Genomic DNA, 6,296 nt, shown 5'->3' with positions numbered 1-6,296 from the left:
ATGACAAAGAGTGGACTCTGTGGGATCGCTTTGAAGTTACTGGCGTCAAGCCCAGTGGGGAAGAAATGACTTTAAAACAATTCCTGGATTATTTCAAGGTGAGTTTTGGCCTCGGGCGTTACAGGGAGGGAGGGCGGAGGGGGACAAAGGCGAAGGGCCTGTTTCGCGCTGTATCTCGAAACTAAACTAAATATAAGCTCTATAGTAAAAAACCAGAGAGAGGGAGAGAGTTTGGGGCCTGTTCCAAGATGGCGCCTTTTGCCTCCTGTTTCCGCGCTGTGTCTCTAAACCAAACTAGTGTGTGAACGGGCGATCGCTGGTCGGCGCGGACTCGGTGGGCCGAAGGGCCTGTTTCCACGCTGTATCTCTAGGTCTGAAAGTCGAAAGATTCCTGGATTAGTGCGGTGGTCAGGGGAGAAGGCAGGAGAATGGGGTTGAGAGGGAAAGATAGATCGGCCACGATTGAATGGCGGTGTAGACTCGATGGGCCGAATGGCCTAATTCTGCTTCTGTGAGTGCAGTCGAGCCACCGAGGTATGGAAGTATAGAAGTCTTTCAAGCTTGAAAAGGTTCAGAAAAGATTTACGAGGATGTTGCCAGGATTCGAGGGGCCTGAGCTACAGGGAGAGGTTGGGGCAGGCTGGGACTCTATTCCTTGGAGCACAGGAGGATGAGGGGCGATCTTATAGAGGTGTACAAAATCACGAGGGGAATAGATCGGGCAGAGTCTCTTGCCCAGAGTAGGGGAATCGAGGACTAGGGGACACAGGTTCAAGGTGAAGGGGGAAAGATTTAATAGGAATCTGAGGGGCAACTTTTCCACACAGAGGGTGGTGGGTGTATGGAACGAGCTGCCGGAGGAGGTAGTTGAGGCTGGGACTATCCAACAGTTGGACAGGTACATGGATAGGACGGGTTTGGAGGGGTGCAGGTGAACCTTTGTCTCACCTGGAAAGACTGTTTGGGTCCTCGGATGGAGTTTGGGTCCTCGGATGGGGGGGGAGGTAAAGGGACAGGTGTTGCATCTCGTGCGGTTGCAGGGGAAAGTACCCGGGGATGGGGGTGGTTTGGGTGGGAAGGGACGAGTGGACCAGGGAGTTACGGAGGGAACGGTCTCTGCGGAACGCGGAGAGGGGAGGGGGATGGGAAGATGTGGCCAGTGGTGGGGTCCCGTTGTGGGTGACGGAAATGTTGGCGGATGATTTGTTGGGGGGGTGGGGGGGGTGGAAGGTGAGAAGGAGGGGGATTCTGTCCTTGTTACGAGTGGGGGGAGGGGGAGCAAGAGCGGAGCTGCGGATGTAGAAGAGACCCTAGCCTCATCTATAACGGGAGAGGGGAAGCCCCGTTTCCTGAAGAACAAGGACATCTCTGACGTGGGTAACAGAAGATTTCGGCCATCTGCTACGACTTTGACAGTCGCCGTAAAAGTCGCGCACTGGGACCGGCCCTTAATAAACCTTCCCCCTCTCTCCCTGCCGACAGAACGAGCACAAGCTGGAGATCACGATGTTGTCTCAAGGAGTCTCCATGCTCTACTCGTTCTTCATGCGGCTGCCAAGCTGAAAGAGAGGATCGAGCAGCCGTACGTAGCCGTCTTTCTCAGCCACCCCCCTCCCTGCGTCCGTCCTCTCTCCCTCTCCATCCTTCCCGTAGTGGAAGGAAGGATTCGCCCCTTTTCCTTTCGTCCAAAGAAACATAGAAAATAGGTGCAGGAGGAGGCCATTTGGCCCTTCGAGCCTGTACGCACCGCCATTCAATATGACCACGGCTGATCATCCAGCTCAGTATCCCGTACCTGCCTTCTCTCCATACCCCCTGATCCCTTTAGCCACAAGGGCCACATCTAACTCCCTCTTAAATATAGCCAACGAACTGGCCTCAACTACCTTCTGTGGCAGAGAATTCCACAGATTCACCACTCTGTGTGAAGAAAAACTTTCTTATCTCGGTCCTAAAAGACTTCCCCCTTATCCTTAAGCTGTGACCCCTGGTTCCGGACTCCCCCAACATCGGGAACAATCTTCCTGCATCTAGCCTGTCCAACCCCTTAAGGATTTTGTACGTTTCTATAAGATCCCCCTCAATCTTCTAAATTCCAGCGAGTACAAGCCGAGTCTATCCAGTCTTTCTTCATATGAAAGTCCCGCCATCCCAGGGATCAATCTGGTGAACCTTCTCTGTACTCCCTCTATGGCAAGAATGTCTTTCGTCAGATTAGGTGACCTGAGAGAGAGAGAGACAAAAAGTGCTGGAGTAACTCAGCGGGACAGGCAGCATCTCTGGAGAGAAGGAATGGGCGACAGAGATGCTGCCCGACCCGCTGAGTTACTCCAGCACTTTGTACCTGTCCACGTTCTCTACAGAGATGCTGCCCAATCCGCTGAGTTACTCCAGCACTTTGTACCTGTTCACGTTCCCTACAGAGATGCTGCCCGACCCGCTGAGTTACTCCAGCACTTTGTGTCTCTCTTCGGTGTAAACCAGCGTCTGCAGTTCCTTCCCTACACATTTCCTTTCGTCCTCCCTGTTTGAGCCAGGAATCTTATCGGCTTCCCTCTACTCGGCCCCTACACCCCTCTCTCCCCGTCTCTGTAACCCCATCCACTCCCCACCGCCCCCTCTCCCCATCTCTAACCCAATTTTCTGATGCCTAGTCCCAAAGATCACAACACGCCCTCTCTCCTTTCCCCCCCCCCCCGCTCTCTGTCTCTCTCTCTCTGTGTCTCTTGCCCTCTCTCTCTCCCTATCTTTTTCTTTTTCTCTCTGTCTCTCTATTTTTTCTCTCTTTCCCTGTCTCTCTGTCTCTCGTTCTCTCTCCCTCTTTCTCTCTCTTTCTCTTTTTCTCTCTTTCTTTGTCTCTCTCTTTCTCTCTGTCTCTCTGTTTCTCTCTCTCTCTCTCTCTCTCTCTTTCTCTCTCTCTTTCTATCTCTGTCTATATTTTTCTCTCTCTCTTTCTCTTTTTCTCTCTTTCTCTCTCTCTCTCTTTCTCTCTCTGTCTGTCTCTCTCTCCATGTCTCTTGCCCTCTCTCCCTCTCTTTTTCTTTTTCTCTCTCTGTCTCTATTTTTCTCGCTCTCTTTCTCTTACTCATTCTCTCTTTTTCTCTCTCTCTTTCTCTCTCTTGTTCTCTCTTTTCCCTCTCTTTCTTTCTCCCTTTCTCTTTCTCTCTCGTTCTCTTTTTCTCTCTTTCTCTCTTTTTCTCTCTTTCTCAAGTCAAGTCAAGTCAAGTCAAATTTATTTGTCACATACACATACTCGATGTGCAGTGAAATGAAAGTGGCAATGCCTGCGGGTTTGTGCACAAAAAGAATTACAGTTACAGCATATAAATAAAGTTAATAAGTTACTCTCTTTCCCTCTCGATTTCTCTCTCCCTCTCCCTCCCTCCCTCTCTCCGTCTGTTCGGCTCCCAGCCTCCCCGCTCTTTGCCGGCAATGACTCTCTCTCTCTCTCTCTCTCTCTCTCCCTCCCTCCCCGGTCTCCAGGATGACGGAGATCGTCACCAAGGTCTCCAAGAAGAAGATCGGTAAGCACGTGAAGGCGCTTGTGTTCGAGCTGTGCTGCAACGACGAGACCGACGAGGATGTGGAGGTCCCTTACGTACGATACACCATGCGTTGAGTGGCCCTGCGGGAGGGGGGAGGGAGGGGAGGGGAGGGAGAGTGGCCTCCATCCGTCACCCCTCCCTCGCTTCTCACAAACACGTCCCACGGTCTCCACCCCCCAATAAAACCTTCCCCTCCTCCCCCTTCCCCTCTCAGTAGCTGTGAGCATGCTCTTCACAGTAGCCAAGCTGATATCCCCCCCCCTCTGAATTTCCTTCCATTAATTTAACTGTTACAGACTACACGTACTCCACCCCTGACCCCCCTTTATGGGCGCTGGGGAGGGGAGGACGAGAGAGGTGGGGGGGGAGGTATCGATCTTCCCTCCCTCCCTCACGCCCTCTCTCGAAAATCGCTGCGGTTTCAATCTCTCCCCCTCTCTCTCGTTCTCTCCATCGCCTTCCCCCTCCCTTTCCGTCCGTCCCAGCGTTAGCGATGTGCTTTAGTGATTTAGCCGTGGTGGGTTTTTTTCTTTGCCTTCCGTGTGTTTGTTTGTGCGTGCCCGTGTGCGAGAGAGAGGGAAGAGGTGGCGGAGAGAGACAGGGAGGGGAGGGAGAGAGCAGAGACTAGAAAAGATCACGTCGTGGCGTGCGTAGTTAGTGTCTCCTTTGCGCGTGTGTGAGAGAGAGAGAGAAGTCTCTTGGCTCCCAGCTTGCAATCCCCTCCTCGTGTATGTGGTCCGACACTGTGGGATTGAAGGGCGTTGGGGAGGGGTGAACCTAGTGTAAGCAGACCAGCCAAGTCAAGAGAAGGCCTTTCAGTCGCCCGAAACACATTCACGCGCAGATTTTGAGAATGCACTTCGTCTCTGGCTGTATGAAATAAAATGGAGTTCAGACAATCGCTGTGTTGTCTCATCGGGCCTTGTGCGTAGCGGGCACGTTTAGTTCGGAGATACAGCGCGGAAAACAGTGTGTGAACAGGCGATCGCTGGTCGGCCCGGACTCGGTGGGGAAGGGATTGTGTTTGTGTTGTATTTCTAAACTAAACTAAACTAAATAAAAGCTCTATAGTAAAAAGAACAGAGGGAGAGAGTTTGGGGCCTGTTCCAAGATGGCCGACTTTTGCCTCCTGTTTCCGCGCTGTATCTCAAAAACTAAACTAGCGTGTGAACGGGCGGCGCGGACTCTGGTTGCTGGTCGGCGCAGACACGGTGGGGAAGGGATTGTGTTTGTGTTGTATTTCTAAACTAAACTAAATAAAAGCTCTATAGTAAAAAAAACAGAGAGAGGGCGAGAGTTTGGGGCCTGTTTCAAGATGGCCGACTTTTGCCTCCTGTTTCCGCGCTGTGTCTCTAAACTAAACTAGCGTGTGAACGGGCGATCGCTGGTCGGCGCGGACTCGGTGGGCCGAAGGGCCTGTTTCCGCACTATCTCTAAACTAAACCAAACTAGTGCGTGAAGAGGCGATCGCCGCCAAAAGCCTTTTTTGGACAAACCTATCTACCTGTGGTGCCACGTTCAACAAATGATGTCCGTGATTTCAGAAAGAAAGGTGGATTAAAGGCCCTCGTTTGCATTATCGGCGGCGACGAGAAGATAGATGGGATTGTTCCTAAGAGATCGGAGCAGAATCAGGCCATTCGGCCCATCCAGTCCAGTCCGCCATTCAATCACGGCCGGTCTATCTCTCCCTCCACCCCCCATTCTCCTGCCTTCTCCCCATAACCCCTGACACCCGCACTGATCAACAATCTGTATATCTCTGCCTTAAAAACCCCCACTGACCTGTGGCCTCCACGGCCGTCTGTGGCAACGAATCCCACAGATTCACCGCCCTCTGGCTAAAGAAATTCCCCCTCATCTCCTTCCTAAAGGAACGTGCTTTAATTCTGAGGCCGTGCCCTCTGGTCCCAGACTCTCCCACTAGTGGAAACATCCTCTCCACATCCACTCTATCCAGGCCGCTCACTGTTCTGTAAATGTTTCAATGAGGTCCCCCCTCGTTCTTCTAAACTCCAGCGAGTACAGGCCCAGTGCCCACAAACGTTAACCCACTCGTTCCTGGGATGGTTCTTGTAAAAACCTCCTCTGGATCTTCTCTCCAGAGCCAGCATCATCCTTCCTCGGGTACGGGGCCCAAAACTGCTTGCGATACTCCCAAATGTGGCCCGACCTTATCGAGCCTCAGTGTTGCATCCCTGTTTTTAATATTGTAAAGCAATGGTTTACTGTTGAAAGACTGGAGCGACTAGGCTTGTATACACTGGAATGTGGAAGGATGAGAGGAGATCTTATCGAAACGTATAAGATTATTAAGGGGTTGGACACGTTAGAGGCAGGAAACATGTTCCCAATGTTGGGGGAGTCCAGAACCAGGGGCCACACACAGTTTAAGAATAAGGGGTCGGCCATTTAGAACGGAGATGAGGAAAAACTTTTTCAGTCAGAGAGTTGTGAATCTGTGGAATTCTCTGCCTCAGAAGGCAGTGGAGGCCAATTCTCTGGATGCATTCAAGAGAGCTGGATAGAGCTCTTAAGGATAGCGGAGTCAGGGGGTATGGGGAGAAGGCAGGAACGGGGTACTGATTGAGAATGATCAGCCATGATCACATTGAATGGCGGTGCGTACAGGCTCGAATGGCCTCCTCCTGCACCTATTGTCTATTGTACACACGCCCATCATAACCCGATATTAAACCCGCACAAGACGTTGGTGAGGCCGCACTTGGAAGATCGTGTTCTGTTTTGGTC

The 6,296-nt window shown here is 51.9% G+C and overlaps 1 long non-coding RNA gene across 1 annotated transcript; it reads left to right on the top strand.

The window, feature by feature from the left end:
* On the top strand, window positions 1-4,886 carry LOC144612280 (uncharacterized). The gene is made up of 3 exons (XR_013549651.1): window positions 1-98; window positions 1,483-1,582; window positions 3,484-4,886. It is a non-coding gene; the product is annotated as an uncharacterized LOC144612280 (long non-coding RNA).
* Window positions 4,887-6,296: the final 1,410 nt, after the last annotated feature.

The sequence above is a fragment of the Rhinoraja longicauda genome, chromosome 44, assembly GCF_053455715.1.
Source record: "Rhinoraja longicauda isolate Sanriku21f chromosome 44, sRhiLon1.1, whole genome shotgun sequence".
NCBI classification, from domain to species: domain Eukaryota; kingdom Metazoa; phylum Chordata; class Chondrichthyes; order Rajiformes; family Arhynchobatidae; genus Rhinoraja; species Rhinoraja longicauda.
Note: the sequence above shows the minus strand (reverse complement) of the source record. Positions and strands in the feature narration are given on the sequence as shown.